General features: G+C 46.2%; 1 protein-coding gene and 1 pseudogene across 7 annotated transcripts in view; one reads left to right on the top strand and one right to left on the bottom strand.

The window, feature by feature from the left end:
* Positions 1-21,765, top strand: part of EHMT1 (euchromatic histone lysine methyltransferase 1) — a 226,360-nt gene that overhangs the window by 9,314 nt on the left and 195,281 nt on the right. The window lies entirely within an intron of this gene.
* LOC117099444 lies at positions 15,473-16,325 on the bottom strand (annotated as a pseudogene).

Genomic DNA, 21,765 nt, shown 5'->3' with positions numbered 1-21,765 from the left:
TGTGCTCAAAGAGCTGTGTAGGTTTGAACACATTTTATTGAGATTTTCTTTGAAAATAATTTGGCTTACAAGAGTCATGTTTTGGGTTCTTTAGGAGCTTTATTTATTTATTTTTTTATCATTTCATTGGATTTGCATGGCTGATGGATGCCTTTTCCTCACGTAAGTGGGCAGTTTGATTTTTAAGTTGCTCACTCAGCAGACCAGGTAGGGATAGTTATTTGCTTTTATATTTGTTTTTTTTTTTTTTTTTTTTTTTTTGAGACAGAGTTTTGCTGTTGTTGCCCAGGCTGGAGTGCAGTGGCACAATCTTGGTTCACTGGAACCTCTGCCTCCCAGGTTCAAGCGTTTCTCCTACTCAGCCTCTTGAGTAGCTGGAATTACAGGTGCCCACCACCACGCCCGGCTATTTTTGTATTTTTGGTAGAGATGGGATTTCTCCATGTTGGTCAGGCTGGTCTCGAACTCCTGACCTGAGGTGATCCACCCGTCTTGGCCTCCCAAAGTGTTTGGGTTACCGGTGTGAGCCACTGCATCCGGCCAGTTTTTTTTTGAGACAGAGTCTTGCTCTGTCGCCCAGGCTGGAGTGCAGTGGTGCGATCTCGGCTCACTGCAAGCTCTGCCTCCCTGGTTCTCGCCATTCTCCTGCCTCAGCCTCCTGAGTAGTTGGGATTATAGGCGCCTGCCACCACGCCCGGCTAATTTTTTGTGTTTTTACTAGAGATGGGGTTTCACTGTGTTAGCCAGGCTGGTCTCGATCTCCTGACCTCGTGATCGGCCCTCCTCGGCCTCCCAGAGTGCTGGGATTACAGGCGTGAGCCACCGCGCCTGGCTAAGAACAGTTATTAGAGCCCAGTTAATTTGGCCCGTGGCAGGTGTGATACAGAAAGCATTACTTCCAGGACTGAGAAGTCTCCTTTCTTACTGTTTTGCTTCTCTTTAACTTGTGATATTTTCATATATTAAAAAAAATCTCTTTGATGGTTTTGGATTTTGAAAAATAAAAGCTAAAGTGGCTGCTGTACCTCTTCAGAGGTAGCATTTCCTTTGAAATGGAGCCTCCTAGATAAGAAGTCTCTTTCCCAGGAATGTCAATGTGAGCTGCTGTTTCCTTCTGGAAAGCTTGTGGATTTCTTTCTGGATTCTAGTTGTGACAGGCTGGTTCTGATCACAGCATACTGAAGATGCTGTTTGAGCACTCTCTGTTTATACGGTGCTATTCCAGGTATGTGTAAGAGGACATACAATGTTTAGAGATTGGTCCCTGATTTTACAAAATTTAATAATAGAACAGAGCAAATATTACTGAGTAGGAAATGAGAGTCAGTTAAAAGTAAACAAGAAGAGGCTGCTGGATGGCCGCAATTGCTGTGGCCACATGTGTGGCGATAAGCTCCTTGAGGAAAATGAGTTAGTCTAGGTCTTTTTTTTCCTTTAACAGCTTCTTGTCCCACGTATAGTCTAGGTCTTAAAGGATGTAAGACATGAATTGGCATGAGAAGGTGTATGAAGTGTTCATGAACAAAAATTAGGCATTTTAGCAAATTTAGAAAACCTAGAAACCTCAGAACGCCAAATATTTGTCATCTGTTTTTTCCTGATCCTCATGAGTGTGTGTGTTTTTATTTTAATTGCTGGTAATCAGTGATTATGTGCCGTTGTACTTCCTCTGTCCTGTATTGTCTGACGTGCAATCGTGTCTTCAGTGTTTTTGGTGGCCGCATGGTGTGTGACATATAAAAGTCCCAGTTTCCTCGACTGTGATTTGGGTGAGGTCTGTATCCTTTGGTACACAGTGGAGTTACAAGGTCAGAAGGGGAGGGTGGCACGAGATGAAGCTGGCAAGGCAGGGCAAGGTCATCCGGGGCCGTGTTACCATGGTAACAAGTTGGGCTGTTTCATAACCACTGTAGACAGTCCTTGAAGATTTTAGGCATGGAATGATATTTTAAAAAGATGACCCTGGCTGCTGTGTGGAGAGTGGATGAAGGGAGACTGTAGTGGAAATAGGGGGCCAGTGAGCAGGCTTGGCTTGAGTGGCTTAGGTTAGTCATGATATAGGTGTTTAGATTTAATTTTTTGAGCATATAGGACATGGTTCAAAATTGAAGAAGTATGGCCGTGTGCAGTGGCTTATGCCTGTAATTCCACCACTTTGGGAGGCCGAGGCAGGTGGATCGATCACCTGACGTCAGGAGTTTGAGAGCAGCCTGGCCAACATGGTGAAATGCTGTCTCTAATAAAAATATAAAAAATTAGCCAGGTGTCATGGCGGGCGCCTGTAATCCCAGCTACTCGGGAGGCTGAGGCAGGAGAATTGCTTGAACCTGGGAGGTGGAGGTTGCAGTGAACTGAGATTGTGCCATTGGACTCCAGCCTAGGTGACAAGAGTGAAACTCCGTCTTGGAAAAAAAATAAAAATAAAACAAAATTGAAAAAGTACCTCCCTAGCCACTCAGTTCTTCTCTTGGGAGGTCCCCAGTATTTAATTACTGTGCATATTTCATGATATTTATGAATATACAGTCATGTGTCACTTAAGGACATTTTGGTCAATGGCAGACCACATACCTGCGGGTGGTCCCATAAGATTATAATGGAGTCAGGCATGGTGGCTCACACCTGTCATCCCAGCACTGGGAGAGGCTGAGGCAGGAGCGTCAGTTCAGCCCAGGAGTTCAAGACCAGACTGGACAACATAATGAGACCCTGTCTATACACAAAATAATAAAAAATTAGTTGGGCATTGTGGTGTGTGCCTGTAGACCCAGCTACTCTGGGAGGCTGAGGTGGGGGAGTTGTTTGACCAGGAGGTCAAGACTGCAGTGAACCATGTTGGTGCCACTGCACTTCAGTCTGGGCAGCAGAGCGAGACCCTGTCTCAAAAAAAAAAAAAAGAAAAAGATAATAATAGAGGCTAGAAATTCTTACTGCCTAGTCGTGTAGTGGGCATTGTTTTGTAGTAGCGTAGTGTGTGACTTTCTCTATGTTCAGACATACAGGTATCATTGTGTTACACTTACCTACAGTACCACGTTGTGCAGGTTTCTAGCCTAGAAGCCATAGGCTTCACCATACAGTCTAGGTGTGTAATAGGCTATCCCGTCTAGGTTTGTAGGCTACACCACTCTTCGATGTTTGCACCGTGATGAAATCACCTAATGACGCATATCTCAGCATGTATACACCTCATTCAGTGTCACGTGATCGTACAAATACATGTATAGATGTTTTAGGCTTTTTATGATGGAACTTTTTCAAACTTCCTGAAAGGTAGGTAGTATAATGAACACTGTTATCTGTCCCCCAGCATTAACAGTTATCTCCTAATGGTCAGCCTTGTTTCAGCTATAATACCTCCCTCACCCCTGCCCTATCTGCAATTGTATTGAAGCAGTTCTCAGGCATATTTTTTCTGTGAATATTTCAGTTAATGTAAATATCTCAGTCAATAAATAGTGTTCAGATTTCTCGTTTCAGTTTAAATTAGGAACAAAATATGGTCTATTCATTAGCTTTGGTAGAGATCTCTTAAATCTCAATATATTGATTTCTCCTCCATGTCTTTATTATTATTTATTTTTTCCCATGTCTTTATTTTTTCTTGCAATTAAGTTTTGAAGAGAATGGTTCATTTGTCCCAGCGTTTCCTATAACCTTGTTTTGCTGATTGCATCTTCACGGTGGCGTTTAGCGTGTTCCTCTCACCTGTAGTGCCTGTCACTGACATACACTTACTATCTAGAACTGCTGATGTCTAGTGTGAGAGCCACTTACCACATGTGGCTCTGGAGTACTTGAAACGTGGTTAGTGTGAGGTGAGATGTGTGGTGAGTGCAGAAAACACCTGGGATTTTGAATGCAGATTGTAAGAAATAATGTAAATGATCACATTAATACTTTAAAAATGTTGATTACATGTGGATATATAGTACTTTGGATATATTGGGTTAAATAAAATATTAAAAGTTATTTGGTGTGTTTCTGGTTTTTAAAAATGTGACGGGCTGGGTACAGTGGCTCATGCCACTCCCAGCACTTTGAGAGGCCAAGGTGGGCGGATCACAAAGTCAGGAGATCGAGACCATCCTGGCTAACACAGTGAAACCCCACCTTCTACTAAAAATACAAAAAATTAGCCAGGCGTGATGGCACGTGCCTGTGGTCCCAGCTACTCAGGAGGCTGAGGCAGGAGAATTGCTTGAAACCAGGAGGTGGAGGTTGCAGGGAGCCGAGATTGTGCCACTACACTACAGCCTGAGCGACACAGTAAGACTCCGTCTCAAAAAAAAAAAAAAAAAAAAAGTGGCAACTAGAAAATTAGGAATTACGTGCATGGTTCCCTCTGTGGTTCACATTGTCTTTCAGTTGGATAGCCCTGGTCCAGGGGCTCCATCAGATGCAGATTTGTCTTTTTTTTTTTTTTTTTTCCAGTAAGACTGTATAACAACTGGTATCATTCTTATATTTATTTATTTTATTTTTATTTATTTATTTTTTTGTGCGATGAAGTCTCACTCTGTCGCCCGGGGTGGAGTGCGGTGGAGTGATCTCGGCTCACTGCAACCTCCGCCTCCCGAGTTCACACCATTCTCCTGCCTCAGCCTCCTGAGTAGCTGGGACTACAGGCGCCCGCCACCACCCCCAGCTAATTTTTGTTTGTATTTTTATTAGAGACGGGGTTTCACTGTGTTGGCCAGGATGGTCTCGATCTCCTGACCTCGTGATCTGCCCGCCTTGGCCTCCCAAAGTGTTGGGATTACAGGCGTGAGCCACCACACTGGCCTGTATGGAGTTTTAAATTTAATCCTTACAACAGCTTTATCAGGTGGGGTCACTAACCCAGTTACTCCATTTCACGGAAGAGGAAATGAGTGTCTTTCGATTGTTTTTTAGCCAGGTAATCTGAGGTACCCTTTGGGTCACAGAACAGCAAAAGAGTAAAGCGTCTTTGGAGTTTGAATTCAAGCTTCCTGGGCGTTATCTGTGTGAGCTGCAAACTTGGGGCAGGCAGAGGAGGTGGTGCTCCCAGGGGTCCCATGACTCGCGTGGACTCCTGGTGGCGTCATTTTGTGCCGTCTGTGGTGTAGGCAGCCTGTCCCTTGGGTACCTGCCATAGCCGGAGTCTCCTGGTCTTCCCTTTGCACAACTTGGTCAGGAGACATTGAGGGCCATCAACAAGGAGCATAAAACCCCAGCCACTTGTTTGTGTTTTGTCTCTTGTGATTTCTGTTTCAATTTCCTGGCCCCGTTAGCTGTGTCCATCATGCAGATCAGTGCGTCGTGCGGAGTGCTGTCCAGATGTGACAGGTGGGCTTGCTCCCTCATGCGTTCCGTTTACATTTTCTTTTATTTGAGATCACTTAATTTTGCTTTATTGATTGATTTTTTTTTTTTTTTTTTTTTGAAGCGGAGTCTCGCTCTGTCGCCCGGACTGGAGTGCAGTGGCCGGATCTCAGCTCACTGCAAGCTCCGCCTCCCGAGTTTACGCCATTCTCCTGCCTCAGCCTCCCGAGTAGCTGGGACTACAGGCGCCCGCCACCTCGCCCGGCTAGTTTTTGTATTTTTAGTAGAGACGGGGTTTCACTGTGTTAGCCAGGATGGTCTCGATCTCCTGACCTCGTGATCCGCCCGTCTCGGCCTCCCAAAGTGCTGGGATTACAGGCTTGAGCCACCGCGCCCGGCCTATTGATTGATTTTTAAGACCGGGTCTTGCTGTGTCACCCAGGTTGGAGTGCAGTGGTGCAGTCTCAGCTCACTGCATCCTGGACCTCCTGGGCTCAGGTGGTCCTCCCATCTCAGCCCCCCAAGTAGCTGGGACCACAGGCGTGCATCACCACACCAGGCTAATTTAAACACGTTTTGTATTTGTTTACTTTCGAGACAGGACCTCATTGTGTTGTCCAGGCTAGAGTGTAGTGGCTCGATCTTGATCAGGTGATTCTCCCACATCAGCCTTCTAAGGACCTGGGGCCACACGGGCACGTCTGTTGCATTTTCAATATGTTTACTATCACTTAGATGCAGTAAATGATACTGTCGTGTCGAGGGGTTCGATGACTTTCCCATGTGGCCGGGACATGTTAGAGCTGGCTCTGCCCTGGGCTAGGACGGTGCGGTAGAAGGGTGTTGGGGGAGGGTTGGGAAGGAATCGCAGAAGTCACTTGAGAGTTGCAGGTGGGAGTAAGTCAACCTTTCCGCTCCAGTTCACCTGGAAAATGCAGAGGTGAATGCACCAAGATGTAGTCTGAGTTGTGTTCTTTTTTTTGTTTTTGTTTTTGAGATGGGGTCTCGCTGTGTTGCCCAGGTTGGTCTTAAACTCCTGGGCTCGAGCAGTCCTCCCGCCTCAGCCTCCCGAGTAGCTGGGATGACAGGTGTGTGCCACCACACCCAGGTAATTTTTGTATTTTTGGTAGAGACAGGGTTTCATCATGTTGCCCAGGCTGGTTTGAGCTCTTGGCCTCAAGCCATGTGCCTGCCTTGGCCTCCCAAGGTGCTGGGATTGCAGGCGTGAGCCACTGTACCCTGCCAAGACCACTTTTTAAACCATTTAATGACTGTTTCTTTGGTTATCCTCCTGGGTATAGCATCACACGGGGCAGGTTGCTAACCTAGGTGGGCTGTTGGGGCTGTGGAGACCATGCTAATGATTCTCGTCCTTGTAATAAGGGCAGTAGGAGGGTTTCAAGGCAGAGAGTGACTTCATCAGGTTTGCATGTTAGGCTCTGGCTTCCTTCCTGGTCTTCCTCCTGCTGTGTGAAGAATGGATTGTAGACGGACGGCAGTGGAGGCAGCAAATGCAGTCCTCAGAAAGTGGGTGGTCACCAGTTATGTGGCAGATGAGGAGGGCACAAGGATGACTTGTGGGACTAGGCCGGAGCCAAATGCTGGGTTCTCTGCTTGAGCAGAAGAAGGGTGGGTGGCGGTGCCATTCGCCCAGACAGGGAAGGCATGCTCGGGTCAGCTCTGGGGTGCTTTATTCCAGGAGTGGCAAACTCTTTCTGCGCAGGCTGGGTAGTATTTCAGACGCGTGCACCAAGAAGCAAAATCAAGGATAACTCCACAAATTTTTGTTGACAAAGATCAAAATATAGTTGACTACTTTTTTTTATTTTTATTTTTTTATTTTTTTATTTTTTGAGACGGAGTCTCGCTCTGTCGCCCAGGCTGGAGTGCAGTGGCCGGATCTCGGCTCACTGCAAGGTCCACCTCTCGGGTTCACGCCATTCTCCTGCCTCAGCCTCCCGAGTAGCTGGGACTACAGGCGCCCGCCATCTCGCCCGGCGAGTTTTTTGTATTTTTAGTAGAGACGGGGTTTCACCGTGTTAGCCAGGATGGTCTCGATCTCCTGACCTTGTGATCCGCCCGTCTCGGCCTCCCAAAGTGCTGGGATTACAGACTTGAGCCACCGCGCCCGGCCTTTTTTTTTTGTAATACAGATCTACTGATTAGAAGAACAGAATTGTTGGGGGGATAACATTTTGCTTAATTGGGGTTCAAGGTTAATGTTCCCTGTCGTAAAAATTACTGGAACCGTTCATCTGTTAAGTGCCTATCTGTGGTAAGTTTTCTGTGGTTCATCTTTGAAAAGGTCTTCACACTGATCGCTATTGCCATATTCCAATATCAGTACAGGAGCAGATGATTTATTTTTATTGAGATGTAATTCATTTACTATAAAATTCACATTTTAAAATGTGCACCTCAGTGGGGTTCTTTGGTATGTTTGGAATGGTACAACCATTACCACTACTTCCAGATCGTTCTGTCACCCAAAAAGAAACCTCATACCCATTAGCAGGCATTCCCTAATCCTTCCCCGACCCCCCACCCTGCTCTACTTTTTTGCAAATATTTTCTCTCATTCTGTGGGTTATCTTGTCACTTTCTAATTTTTTTTTTTTTTTTTGAGACAGAATCTCACTCTGTTGCCCAGACTGAAGTGAAATCTTGGCTCACTGCAACCTCCACCTCTCCGGTTCAAGCCATTTTCCTGCCTCAGCCTCCTGAGTAGCTGGGATTACAGGTGTTCGCCCGGCTTATTTTTGTATTTTTAGTAGAGTCGGGGTTTCACCACGTTGGTCAGGCTGGTCTTGAACTCCTGACTTCAAGTGGTCCGCCTGCCTCGGCCTCTCAAAGTGGTGGGATTACAGGTGTGAGCCACTGTGCCCGGCCTAATTTTTCTTTTCTTGATGCTTTCCTTTGAAGCACAAATGTTTTTAATTTTTGATGAAATCCAGCTTTCTTGTTTTTCCCCTTGGTTTCTTTGCTTTTGTTGTCGCATCTGATTGCCCAATCCAAACCAGGTAGTTTATGTTTCCTTGGAAAAGTTGCATAGTTTTAGCTCTTTGATCCGTGTTGACTTAAGTTTTGTACATGATGTTAGGTAGGATCCAGGCTTCATTCTTTTCACTTACAGTTGTTGACTCAACGGCACTCATTGAAAAGACTGTGTTTTCCCCATGGAATTGCCTGGCCATCATGTTTGAAAATCAGTTGAACATAAATGTGATGGTTCATTTCTGGGTTCTTAGTTCTATTCCATGGACCTATACGTCTGTCCTTACGCGAGTACCACCCTGTCTGCATTGCAGCAGTGTAATAAGTTTTGTGATGAGGAAATGTGAGTCCTTTGACTTTGTCTTTCTTTTTCAAGATTGGGTCCCTTGCATTTTCTTTCTGCCTTTCTTTCCTTTCTTTCCTTTTTCCTTTCCCCTTTCCTTTCCTTCTTTTTTTGAGACAGAGTCTCGCTCTGTCACCCAAGCTGGAGTGCAGTGGCGTGATCTTGGCTCACTGCAAGCTCCGCCTCCCGGGGTCACGCCATTCTCCTGCCTCAGCTTCCTGAGTAGCTGGGACTACAGGCACCCGCCACCACACCTGGCTAATTTTTTTTTTTTTTTTTGTATTTTTAGTAGAGAGAGGGTTTCACCGTGTTAGCCAGGATGGTCTCGATGTCTTGACCTCGTGATCCGCCCGCCTCAGCCTCCCAAAGTGCTGGGATTACAAGCTTGAGCCACCGCGCCCAGCTGTCCCTTGCATTTTCATGTGAGTTTTAGGATCATGTTGTCAATATCTGCAAAAAAGCCTTTTGGGATCTTGAAAGGGATTGTGTTGAATATGTCGATCAATTTAGGATATGGCCATCTTAATAGCAAGTCTTCCAATTGGGAAACACTGGATGCTTGTCCATTTATTTAGGTCTTCTATTTTATTTTATTTATTTGAGACAGAGCCTTGCACTGTCACCTGGGCTGGAGTGCAGTGGCACTCCAGTTCAGCTACCACGCCCAGCTAATTTCTTGTTTGTATTTTTGGTAGAGACGGAATTTCACCACGTTGGCCAGGCTGGTCTCGAACTCCTGACCTTGTGATTCGCCCTCCTTGGCCTCCCAAAGTGTTGGGATTACAGGTGTGAGCCACTGTACCTGGCCTTCAATTTTATTTAACAATATTTTCAGGGCCAGGCGCGGTGGCTCATGCCTGTGATCCCAGCACCTTGGGAGGCCGAGGCGGCCAGATCACGAGGTCAGGAGATCGAGACCATCCTGGCTAACACGGTGAAACCCTGTCTGTACTAAAAATATAAAAAATTAGCCAGGCGTGGTGGTGGGCACCTGTAGTCCCAGCTACTTGGGAGGCGAGAGTTCGTCTCAAAAAACAAAAGAAAACAAAAAGCAATATTTTCATGTGTAAGTCTTGTAGTTATTTCTTTTTTTTTTTTTTTTTGAGGTGGAGTCTCGCTCTGTCGCCCAGACTGGAGTGCAGTGGCCAGATCTCAGCTCACTGCAAGCTCCGCCTCCCGGGTTTACGCCATTCTCCTGCCTCAGCCTCCCGAGTAGCTGGGACTACAGGCGCCCGCCACCTCGCCCGGCTAGTTTTTGTATTTTTAGTAGAGACGGGGTTTCACCGTGTTAGCCAGGATGGTCTCGATCTCCTGACCTCGTGATCCGCCCGTCTCGGCCTCCCAAAGTGCTGGGATTACAGGCTTGAGCCACCGCGCCCGGCCTTGTAGTTATTTCTTAGAAGTATTTCATTCTTTTTGATGCTATTATAAATATAATTTTTTAAAGTTTCTTTCTTTTTTTTTTTTTTTTGAGATGGAGTCTCGCTCTGTCACCCAGGCTAGAGTGCAGTGGCGCGATCTCGGCTCACTGCAACCTCTGCCTCCTGGGTTCAAGCAGTTCTCCTGCCTCAGCCTCCTGAGTAGCTGGGATTACAGGTGCATGCCACTATGCCCGGCCAGATTTCATTTTTAGATTGCAATTGTATAGACATAAAATTGATTTTTATATATTGGATCTTGTATCCTGCAACTTTGCTGAATTTTTTTGGTGTGGATTCCTTGGGATTTTCTAGATACAGGACTTTGTCATTTGGGAATAGAGTTGTAGTTCTTCCTTTTAAATCTGGACACTTTTTTCCTTCCCTAATTGCCCTGGCCAGTAAAATGTTGAATAGAAGTGGTGAAAGCTGACATTCCCATCTTCATTCCTGTTTTTAGGGGAAGGCTTTTCGTTTTTTACCATTAGGTATGATATTAGCTGTGGGTTTTTCCATAGATGCCGTTTATCAGATTGAGGAATTCCCTTTTACTTCTGGCTTGTTGAGTGTTTTCATTATAAAGGGGTTTTGGATTTTGTCAGAATGTTTTTCTCCATCTGTTGAGATGATTTTGTAGTTTTTCCCCTTTATTGATACAGTGTCTGACATTGATTTTCATATGCTCAGCCGCCTATGCATTTCTGCACTAAATCCTTTTGGGTATGGTGTCTAATCCTTTTTAAATCTTGCTGAGTTTGATTTGCTAGTATTTTGTTGGGGATTGTTACATCTTTGTTCATAAGTGGTATTATGTTGGTCTGTAGGTACTTGTTTTTTAAAAATTTTTTTGTATTATTATTTTTTTGGACAGAGTTTCACTCTTGTTGTCCAGGCTGGAGTGCAATGGTGTGATCTCGGCTCATCGCAACCTCTGCCTTCCAGGTTCAAGTGATTCTCCTGCTTCAGCCTCCCGAGTAGCTGGGATTACAGGCATGTTCCACCATGCCAGGCTAATTTTGTATTTTTAGTAGAGACGGAGTTTTGCCATGTTGGCCAAGCTGGTCTTCAACTCCTGACCTCAGGTGATCCACCTGCCTCGGCCTCCCAGAATGCTGAGATTACAGGTGTGAGCCACTGCACCTGGCCTAAAACATTTTTTAAATTTTATTTTAGATAGGTGGTCTTGCTCTGTGGCCCTGCTGGAGTGCAGTGGTGCCATCATGGCTCACTGCAGTCTCGAAGTGCTGAGCTGAAGTGATCCTCCTACCTCAGTCTCCTGAGTAGCTGGGACTACAGGCAAGTGCCTGTCGTTTTCTGGGTGTTATCTTTGTGTATTTGGTGCAAAGGTAATACTGGCTTCATAGAATGAGTTGAGAAGTGTATTTCCCTTTTCCGTTTTTGGAAGAGTTTGTGAAGCACCGGTTATCACGTCTTTAAATGTTTGGTTAAAATTCACCTGCGTGCCAGGCGCGGTGGCTCACACCTGTAATCCCAGCACTTTGGGAGGCTGAGGCCGGCGGATCGGGGCGGATCATGAGGTCAGGAGATCGAGACCATCCTGGCTAACGTGGTGAGACTCCGTCTCTACTACAAATACAAAAAATTAGCCGGTCGTGGTGGTGGGCGCCTGTAGTCCCAGCTACTCGGGAGGCTGAGGCAGGAGAATGGCATGAGCCCGGGAGGCGGAGCTTGCAGTGAGCCGAGATTGCGCCACTGCACTCCAGCCTGGGAGACAGTGAGGCTCCGTCTCAAAAAAAAAAAAAAAAAAAAAGATTCACCTGCAAAGCCATCTAGATCTTGGCTTTTCTTTGTCGGAAACTTTAAAAAGTAGTAATTTCCTTATTTGTTCTAGGTGTGCAGGTTTGCTGTTTATTCCTGAGTTATCTTTGTTGTTCCGTGTCTTCCTAAGAATTTGTTAATCGCATCCAGGTTATCTAGTGTGTGGTATGCTGTCACTCATAGTATTCCCTACAACCATTTTTATTTCTGTCAGGGCTTGTGTTTCCTCTTTGATGCTAATAGATTTTAGTAAGTGGGGTCATTTTTCTCTTTTTCTTGGTCATTCTAGCTAAAGTTTTGTGAATTATGTTCAATTTTTCAGAGAAGCAACTTTTTTTTTTTTTTTGAAATGGAGTCTCGCCCTGTCACCCAGGCTGGAGTGCAGTGACACCATCTTGGTTCACTGCAACCTCCACCTCCTGGGTTCAAGCGATTCTCCTGCCTTGGCCTCCTGAATATTTGGGAATACAGGCATGTGCCACCATGCCCAGTGTATTTTTGTATTTTGCTAGTACAAAAGTTAGCAATTTTTGTGTTTTTCGTAGACAGGGTTTCACCATGTTGGCTGTGCTGGTCTTGAGCTCCTGACCTCAGGTGATCCACCTGCCTCAGCCTCCCAAGTAGCTGGGATTACAGGCACCCGCCACCAGGCCTGGATGATTTTTGTATTTTTAGTAGAGATGGTGTCTCACCACGTTGGCCAAGCTGGTCTTGCCGAACTCCTGACTTCAAATGATCCACCCGCCTTGGCCTCCGAAAGTGCTGGGATTGCAGGTGTAAGCCACTGCGCCCGGCCTAGTTTTTTACTAGTTTCTTAATGCTTTTAGCTGTGTTATAGAATGAATTCCATTCGCCCCAAAAATATGTTGAAGTCCTAAACCCCAGTACTTCAGAATTTGACCTTATTTGGAAATAGGTCATTTGACCTTATTTGGAAATTAATTAAGATGAGATCATAGTTGAGTAGGGTAGGCCTCTAATCCGGTATAACTTGTGTGTCCTCTTAAAAAAAGGATGCCTTGTGAACACAGACTTGCACAGAAAGAGGACAGCATGCAGACACATAGGGAGAAGGTGCCGCGTGACTGGGGTGATGCTTCCATAAGCCAAGGACTGTCAGGGACGGCCAGCAGACCCTAGAGCCTGGCCGAGGCAGGGGATGGCACTCCAAAGCCATTACAGAGCACACGGCCTACTGACACCTTCATCATGGACTTCTGGCCTTCAGAAGTCCGAGACCATACATATCTGTTGTTACACGTGTCCTGGGAAAAAACAAGCTGCTTCCTATAAATGTTGATATGTTGTATTTTCATTTTTATTCAGTTCAGAATATTTTCTATTTTCCCTTGTGACTTCAGAAGTGTGTCATTTAATTTCTAAATATTTCGGTATTTCCCAGATTTTGTTGTTTTGTTGATTTCTAATATAATTTCCTGTATGATCAGAATATACTTTGTATAATTTCAATGTGTTTAATTTGTTAGATTAGAAAAAATCCCTAATTATATTCTGTCCTGGGGAGTGTTTCATCCGTGCTTGAAAATAATGTACATTATGCATTTATTAGGTGGACTGTTCCCTATATGTCAGATTGAATTAGTTGATAGTATTAAGTCTTCCTTATTCTTTCTCATTTTCTTTCTAGTTCTATTAGTTATTGAGAGTGGAGTATGAGATCTATAGTACTGCTGAGTATTAGTTATTGAGAGTGGAGTATGAGATCTGCAGTACTGCTGAGTATTAGTTATGGAGAGCGGAGTATGAGATCTACAGTACTGCTGAGTATTAGTTATGGAGAGCAGAGTATGGGATCTGCAGTACTGCTGAGTATTAGTTATGGGGAGTGGAGTATGAGATCTACAGTACTGCTGAATTTCGTGTTTGTACCTCCAGTTCTGTTGGTTGTTGCCTCGTGTTTTGAGGCTGCATTATCGTGCGTGTGTTTATAGTTGTTACGTCTGCCCGGTTGTTTTGACCTTTCTCTCGTTATGAAATGTCCCTCTTTGTCTCTATAAATGTTTTTGTTTTAAAGTCTGTTTTGTCCGATATCAGTATAGCCACTTCAGTTTTTTTAATGGTTTATTTTTGCATGCCTTATCTTTTTCTGGCCTTTTACTTTTAATCTCTTTGTGTCTTCAGTAGAAGGGATGTCTCTTTTAGTCCTTTCCATCTGAGATTGGATCTTGTAGATTCAGCAGTTGAATCATATATATGTATTTTTCTTACCTGATAGAGGAGATTTTTTTTTATTTTTTTATTTTTTTTGAGACAGAGTCTGGCTCTGTCGCCCAGGCTGGAGTGCAGTGGCTGGATCTCAGCTCACTGCAAGCTCCGCCTCCCGGGTTTACGCCATTCTTCTGCCTCAGCCTCCCGAGTAGCTAGGATTACAGGCGTGTGCCACTGTGCCCGGCTAATTTTTGTATTTTTGTAGAGACGGGGTTTCACCGTGTTAACCAGGATGGTCTCAATCTCCTGACCTCGTGATCCGCCCGTCTCGGCCTCCCAAAGTGCTGGGATTACAGGCTTGAGCCACCGCGCCCGGCCGTAGGAGATTTTATTTTTAAGGTGTCACCTTAAACTGCAAGGATGTCCATCGCACATCTCCATTAATCACGCCAGAGGAGGAGCCGTGTTATCAGAATGGCCACGCAGCCCACCCAGGCATTTGAGACCCACCCTTTGCTGGCCTTCTGTAACCTTATTTATTTATTTAGAGATGGAGTCTAGCTCTTGTCGCCCAGGCTGGAGTGCAATGGCGTGATCTTGGCTCACCGTAACCTACGCCTCCCAGGTTCAGGTGATTCTCCTGCCTCAGCCTCCCGAGTAGCTAGGATTACAGGCGTGTGCCACTGTGCCCGGCTAATTTTTGTATTTTTGTAGAGACGGGGTTTAACCATGTTGGCTGTGCTGGTCTCGAACTCCTGACCTCAGGTGATCCGCCTGCCTCAGCCTGCCAAAGTGCTGGGATTACAGGCGTGAGCCACCACGCCTGGCCTGTAACCTTATTTTTTAAAGCTTTTAATTGTAATTTTTGTTTTGTTTTATTTTTGTGTTTTTTAGAGGCCTGTTCTTGCTGTTACCCTGACTGGAGTGCAGTGGTGTGATCATAGCTCACTGCAGCCTCAACCTTGGGCTCAAGCAGTTCTCCCACCTCGGCCTCCTAATCAGCTGGGACCACTGGCATCTGCCACTATGACCAGCTAATTTTTAAATTTTTTGTAAAGATGGGATCTTGCTATGTTGCTCAGGCTGGTTTTGAACTCCTGGCCTCAAGTGCTCCTCCCATCTTGGTCTCCCAAAGTGCTGGGATGACAGGTGTGCGCCCCTGTGCCTGGTCTGAAGTTTTCTTTTTTTAAACAATAGCAAGTAGATACATGTTTTCTCTGAGCCCAATATACAGAGAAGGGAAGAAAAGCCAGAATTCTCTGCATTATCGGGGCCTGGTGCCCTGTAGCTTCCAGCAGCGCAAAGGGGGCAGAAGGTTGTTCTCTTTTCCACAGAACATGGTGATGTTGATTCCATACAAGTTTGTTGAGACAGGAAGGGATAAAAATGAGTCTGAAACAGAAAGAGGTAGAGATTCTTTTCACATTTTATTCTCCTCAAGGTATTTCCCCCCCAGATAAGTTGAGATCCACGTTGTAGACAAGAGAGACCTCAAGAACCGGGTGAGCACAAGGGGAAAAAGCAAGCTCCCGGCAACTGGAGACAGCTTTAAAAAAAGAAGGTTCTAGTCCATGCGTGTTCTATTAGTTATCTCTCCTGATCCCCTTCTTCATCAGTGCCTTCCAGTTCCTCCTCCTCATCATCTTCGTCTTCTCCTTCTTTATCATCCATATTGGGGACCAAGGAGCACTGTGATGGATTTGGCCAAGTATGGTCTTTGCTGGCCTCTCCTAGCTCATCTGCATCTGTGTCAGAATGGCCAGTAAACCAGGTGAAGAACCTGTCTGGTTCCTCAGGATGCCTCTTCCTACTGGCTTTCTTCCGCATTTGACTTGAAGAGTTTCCTTTCCAGATTTCCATTTGATTTCCGTGGACTTTGAAGATGGATCATGACTCTCAGATGAAATTCTGTGAGAAAGCTTTATTTTTGAAGTAAGAATTTTCATCAAAATAAAAATTTATTCTGTAACCTGATTTAATATCATCAGATTCTGTCACTTCAGCGCTGGTCAAATAATGCAGTGCCTCTTCGTCCTCCTCCCAAGCAGTGCATATGCTTGTGGATGGCTGACAGATGTTATTACCAGAAATTGGGGATTTTGGCAGTCAGTTCTGATCTCCCCTGAAGAACGTGGTGGACTGAGTTTGTCTATGTTCGCTTTCCCAGTCCGCTCGCCGCTCACTTGCTAAGCCTGTTTCTGAAGCCTGTTTCATGCTCTGCTTCCTCGTGGGCTTGGTTGCTGCTTGTTCTGTTCCTCTCTTACTCTGGCCTCTGTCAGGGGCTGGCGCCACGTCTTCCTTTCAGGCAGGGGCAGGGACCGGTGTTTGGGGGTCATTTTGGGAGGAAAGTCTGGACCCAAGGGCCTCCTTGCTCATCAGGAAGAAGCTCATAGGACTAAGGTCACATTTTTTTTTTTTTGACATGGAGTCTCGCTCTGTCACCCAGGCTGGAGTCCAGTGGCGTGACCTCGGCTCGTGGCAACCTCTGCCCCCATCCCCTCCAACTCCACGGTTCAAGCAGTTCTCCTGCCTCCGCCTCCTAAGTAGTTAGGATTACAGGCGCCCGCCACCATGCCTGGCTAATTTTTGTATTTTTAGTAGAGACGGAGTTTCGCCAAGTTGGCCAGGCTGGTCCTGAACTCCACCTCGGCCTCCCAAAGTGCTGGGATTACAGGCGTGAGCCACCGCACCCGGACCCCAGTTTTTTAATCTATTCCCCCAATCTCTGTTTTTTATGTGGAACATGTAATCCATTTCATTTAAGGTAATTACTGAAAGGCAAAGTTTATACTCCATTCCCTTTAACTTAATTACTGAAAGGCAGGGTTTATACTTGTCTATTTATACTTGCTTTCTGCGTCTTCTTTCTTTTTTGCTACTTTCTGTCTCAATTACTTTTTTTTTTCCCCCATGGTGATAGAGTTTCACTATGTTGCCCAGGCTGGAGTGCAGTGACTATTCATAGCCTTGATCATAGTGCACTGTGGCCTTGAACTCCTGGGCTCAAGGGATCCTTCCGCCTCAGCCACTTGAGTAGCTGGGACTGTAGGCGCACCACCATGCCTGACTCATTACTTTTTTCTGTGTTAGATATTTTCTAGTGTATACCATTTTAATTCCCTTGTTGTTTATTTGACTGAACTTTTTTTTTTTTTCTTTTGTTTTCTGAGACGGAGTTTCGCTCTTGTTGCCCAGGCTGGAGTGCAATGGTGTGGTCTCAGCTCACCGCAACCTCTGTCTCCTGGGTTCAAGCGATTCTCCTGCCTCAGCCTCCCTAGTAGCTGGGATTGCAGGCATGCGCCACCACGCCCGGCTAAATTTTTATATTTGTAGTAGAGACAGGGTTGCTCCATGTTGATCAGGCTGGTCTTGAACTCCTGACCTCAGGTGATCCGACTTCCTTGGCCTCCCAAAGTGCTGAGATTACAGGCATAAGCCACCGCGCCCAGCTGACTGTACTTTTTATTTGTTTTTTTTTTGGTTGTCCTGGGGATTACAATTTAGTATATTAATTTTTAATAATGTTGTTTGTATTAATACCAACTTTATTGCAATAGTATATGGAATATTTGTGTATAGTTCAATTTCTTTTGCCCTTCTTGTACTGTTGTCATACAAATTACATTATACTGTGTGCCCATCCACACAGATTTATAGTTATTGCTTTACGCAATTGTCTTTCAAATCATATAGGAGAAAAAACAAATTATAAATAAAAAAATACATTTATACTGTCGTCCATATTTACTTGTGTAGTTGCTTTTACTGGTGCTCTTGATTCCCCTCCCCCTCCCCTCCCCCCTCCCCTCCCCTCCCCTCCCCCTCCCCTCCCCCCTCCCCTCCCCTCCCCCCCCCTCCCCTCCCCTCCCCTCCCCCCCCTCCCCTCCCCTCCCCTCCCCTCCCCTCCCCTCCCCTCCCCTCCCCCTCCCCTCCCCCCTCCCCTCCCCTCCCCCTCCCCTCTTGACAGGGTCTCACTCTGTCACCCAGGTGGGAGCGCAGTGGCACAATCATAGCACTGCAGCCTTGACCTCCTGGGCTAGAGATCCTCCCACCTCAGCCTCCCGAGTAGTTGGGGCTGTGGGTACGTGCCGCTATTCCCTGCTGATTTTTGTTTGTTTGTTTGTTTTGAGACCGAGTGTCTCTCTGTCGTCCAGGCTGGAGTGCAGTGGTGCCATTTCGGCTCACTGCAAGCTCTGCTTCCCGGGTTTACGCCATTCTCCTGCCTCAGCCTCCCGAGTAGCTGGGACTACAGGTGCCCGCCACCACGCCCGGCTAGTTTTTTGTATTTTTAGTAGAGACGGGGTTTCTACGTGTTAGCCAGGATGGTCTGGATCTCCTAACCTCGTGATCCGCACACCTCAGCCTCCCAAAGTGCTGGGATTACAGGCGTGAGCCACGGCGCCCGGCCTTCCCTGCTGATTTTTAATTTTTTTTTTTTTTTTTTGTAGAGATGGGGTCTCACTATGTTGCTCAGGCTGGTCTCCAACTCCCAGCCTCAGAAGATCCTCCTCCTTGAGTCTTCCAAGGTGCTGGGGTTACAGGCATGAGCCACCACGCCGGGCCTTTGTGCTCTCTATTCATGTGGGCTGGAGTTCTGTCTCGTGCCCTTTCATTTATCCTGAAGGACTCTCAGGTCTTTCAGTGACGAACTCTCTACTTTTGTTTATCTTGGAATGCTTTATTTTTCCTTTATGAAGATAGTTTTGTGTATAAAGGTTTTTTAATACTCTGAAGGTATTGTCTGGCTGCCTCCCGCTCCATGGTTTCTGATGAGGTCCTTTATGAAATAGTTTTGTGTAAAAAGGTTTTTTAACACTCTGAAGGTGTTGTCTGGCTGCCTCCCGCTCCGTGGTTCTGATGAGGCACCGTTGCTCATCTCTCAGGACCCTCGTTCACAACATGTCGCTCCTCTCTCACTGCTTCTGAGTCTCTGTCTGTGGTTCAGCCTGATGGTGATGTGTGTTAGGTGTGGACCTCTTTGCGTTTTTCTCATTTGGATTTGTTGAGCTTCTTAATTTTTTGACTTGACTGCTGCCTTCAGAGCGTTGGGAACTTTATGATGAGTACTTCATCTGCGTGTGCGTTGTCCTCTCACCCCCGTCTGACGTGTCCTTGCATGGTAAACACAGTGCTTTGCCATACAGTTGCAGCTGCAGTGTGGATTAAAGGCACAGCACTTGAGGCCCGCTCCTCCCTTCTTGTTTTGACACGATGGGTTTGAGCTGTCTTGGTAAGTGGTAGTAGCAGTACGGTGACCAGGTGGCACTCGGCACAGCAGATCCCGCCCGGCATTGCGGAGCAGCACTGCGGCCCACCGAGAGGCCCATACGTGGTCTCTGGGAAACTGCTCAGCTTTCTTATGGCAGGAAAGCAGCCACAGGCAATACGTACACAAGCGGGGGTGACTGTGTGCTGGTAAAGCTGGAAATGTTTGGAAACTGGAATTTCAGTTTCATTTGACTCTTGAAACATTCACATACTTTTTCTTTTTCTTTTTTTTTTGAGACGGAGCCTCACTCTGTCACCCAGGCTGGAGTGCAGTGGCACAATCTGGACTCACTGCAACCTCCGCCTCCCGGGTTCAAGCAATTCTCCTTCCTCAGCCTCCCAAGCAGCTGGGAGGACTACAGGTGCGTGTGACCATGCCCAACTAATTTTTGTATTTTTAATAGGGACAGGGTTTTGCCGTATTGGGCAGGTTGGTCTCGAACTCCTGACCTCGTGATCCACCCGCCTCAGCCTCCCAAAGTGTTGGGATTACAGGTGTGAGCCACCGGGCCCGGCCAAAAACATTCACATACTTTTTATGAGTTATGTATCTAAAAGCCTAAAAATCATGCTTAGCTTTCAGTTTGTACAGAAGCAGGTGGCAGGCTGTAGTTTGCTGACCCCTGATTGAGATCTAGTCATTGTTTCCAAAGCACCTTGTCTTTTGATGTAACATTTATTTTGTGTTTTAATTATTGGTCTTTTTGTTTGTCTCAATTGCTAGATTGTAAACTCTTTGAGGTTAGAGCTTTCTTTAGTTTTTTTTTTTTTAAGAGACAGTCTCGCTCTGTTGCCCAGGCTGGAGTGCAGTGGTGCGATCTCGGCTCACTGCAATCTCCACTTCCCAGGTTCAAGTGATGCTTCTGCCTCAGCCTCCAAAGAAGCTGGTATTACAAGTGTATGTCACCATGCCCGGTTAATTTTTGTATTTTTAGTATAGGCGGAGTTTTGCCATGTTGGCCAGGCTGCTCTCGAGCTCCTGGCCTCAAGTGATCTGCCCGCCTCGGCCTCCCAAAGTGCTGGGATTCCAGGTGTGAGCCACCACAGCCTGCCTATTTAGCTTTATTGGTTCCCCAACCCATTGAATGTTGCCTGGCACAGTTCAGGTCCTTGGTAAATTGTTGTGTAAGCTGATACAAAAGGAGAAAGGGCCGGAATTGACTTGTGCCTTTATTTATTTACATATGTTTTTGTGGCCCAGAGTGAATATTTTTGGAATTAACTGACTTCTCAGTGTAGACAGGAACCATTTATCCATTCATGTGTTCCTTAATTTGTTGATTTTTGTGACAAGTGCTTACTGCCTTCGTGTGCCGACTTCTGCACCGGGGGCCACATGAGAGTGCACATGGCGTCTGTCTCGTACTTACAGAAGCCCTTGTGTCCTAGTTTTGAGAAAGACAAAAAATTGCACACTTTGGTAATTGCTATTAAAGGAGATAAACAGGGTATGATAGAAGCAGCGAAGAGGGCCTCATGTAGGTGGTTAATGGAAGGCTGTCTGTGTTTTCATCTCTGCTGCAGACTGATACGACAAGTGTCTTTTTCACTCAGGATTCCAAATGGAATCTTAGAGAAGGTTTGGCTTTTGCACATGCAGCGCTGAGTGGAGAGGTGGCTGCGATCTCCAGAAACATGGTGGCAGCCTCACGTGGGCCCCAGACCCTTGAAGTGTGGCCATGTTGAACTGAGATGTGCTGTGTGAAATGCACTCTAGATTTCAGAGACTTAGTAAGACAGTTTACACTCTTTTTTGGTACTATTTTATATTGGTTACATGTTGATAATATTTTGGATCTATACTGAGTTAAAGGCAATTTATTAAAATTAGTTACTTCTATTTTTACTTTTTTTTTTTGAGAGAGAGTCTCACCCTGTTGCCCAGGCTGGAGTGCAGTGGCGCGATCTTGGCTCACTGCAGCCTCCGTCTCTCGGGTTCAAGCAATTCTCCTGCCTCAGCCTCCCTCGTAGCTGGGATTACAGGTGCCCGCCACCACACCCAGCTAACTTTTTGTATTTTAAATAGAGATGAGATTTCTCCGTGTTGGCCAGGCTGGTCTTGATGTCCTGGCCTCAGGTGATCTGCCTGCCTCAGCCTCCCAAAGTGTTGGGATTACAGGTGTGAACCACTCACTGTGCCTGGCCTATTTTCAATTTTTGTAGATGCTAGAAACTTAAAATGATGTCTGTGGCATTTCCTATCTTTCTATGGGACAGTGGTGCCCTGGCCTGAGGAACAGTTCAAGTTTGTGCTGTGGAACATCTGGGGAAAGAATCCTGTGACCAAGGGGAGAGGACGAGGGATTCATCCTCTGGAAAATGGGCTGGAAAGTAAGAGGACTGAATGGGAGCCTTGAAGAGCGCGCCCGTTTTGTGGAAGAGAGGAGCTAGTCAGCAGGTGGAAGCAGCCTTGGTGAGGCTGCCCTGCCCTGGAGCCTGGGGGAGGCCCACGTGCCTGCTGGCTGGAGTGGCAGGGGCGGCCCACGTGCGTGCGGGCTGGAGTGGCAG

Source organism: Trachypithecus francoisi, unplaced genomic scaffold (assembly GCF_009764315.1).
Source record: "Trachypithecus francoisi isolate TF-2019V2 unplaced genomic scaffold, Tfra_2.0 Lachesis_group16, whole genome shotgun sequence".
NCBI classification, from domain to species: Eukaryota; Metazoa; Chordata; class Mammalia; order Primates; family Cercopithecidae; genus Trachypithecus; species Trachypithecus francoisi.
This window is presented reverse-complemented; position numbering and strand designations above follow the sequence as displayed.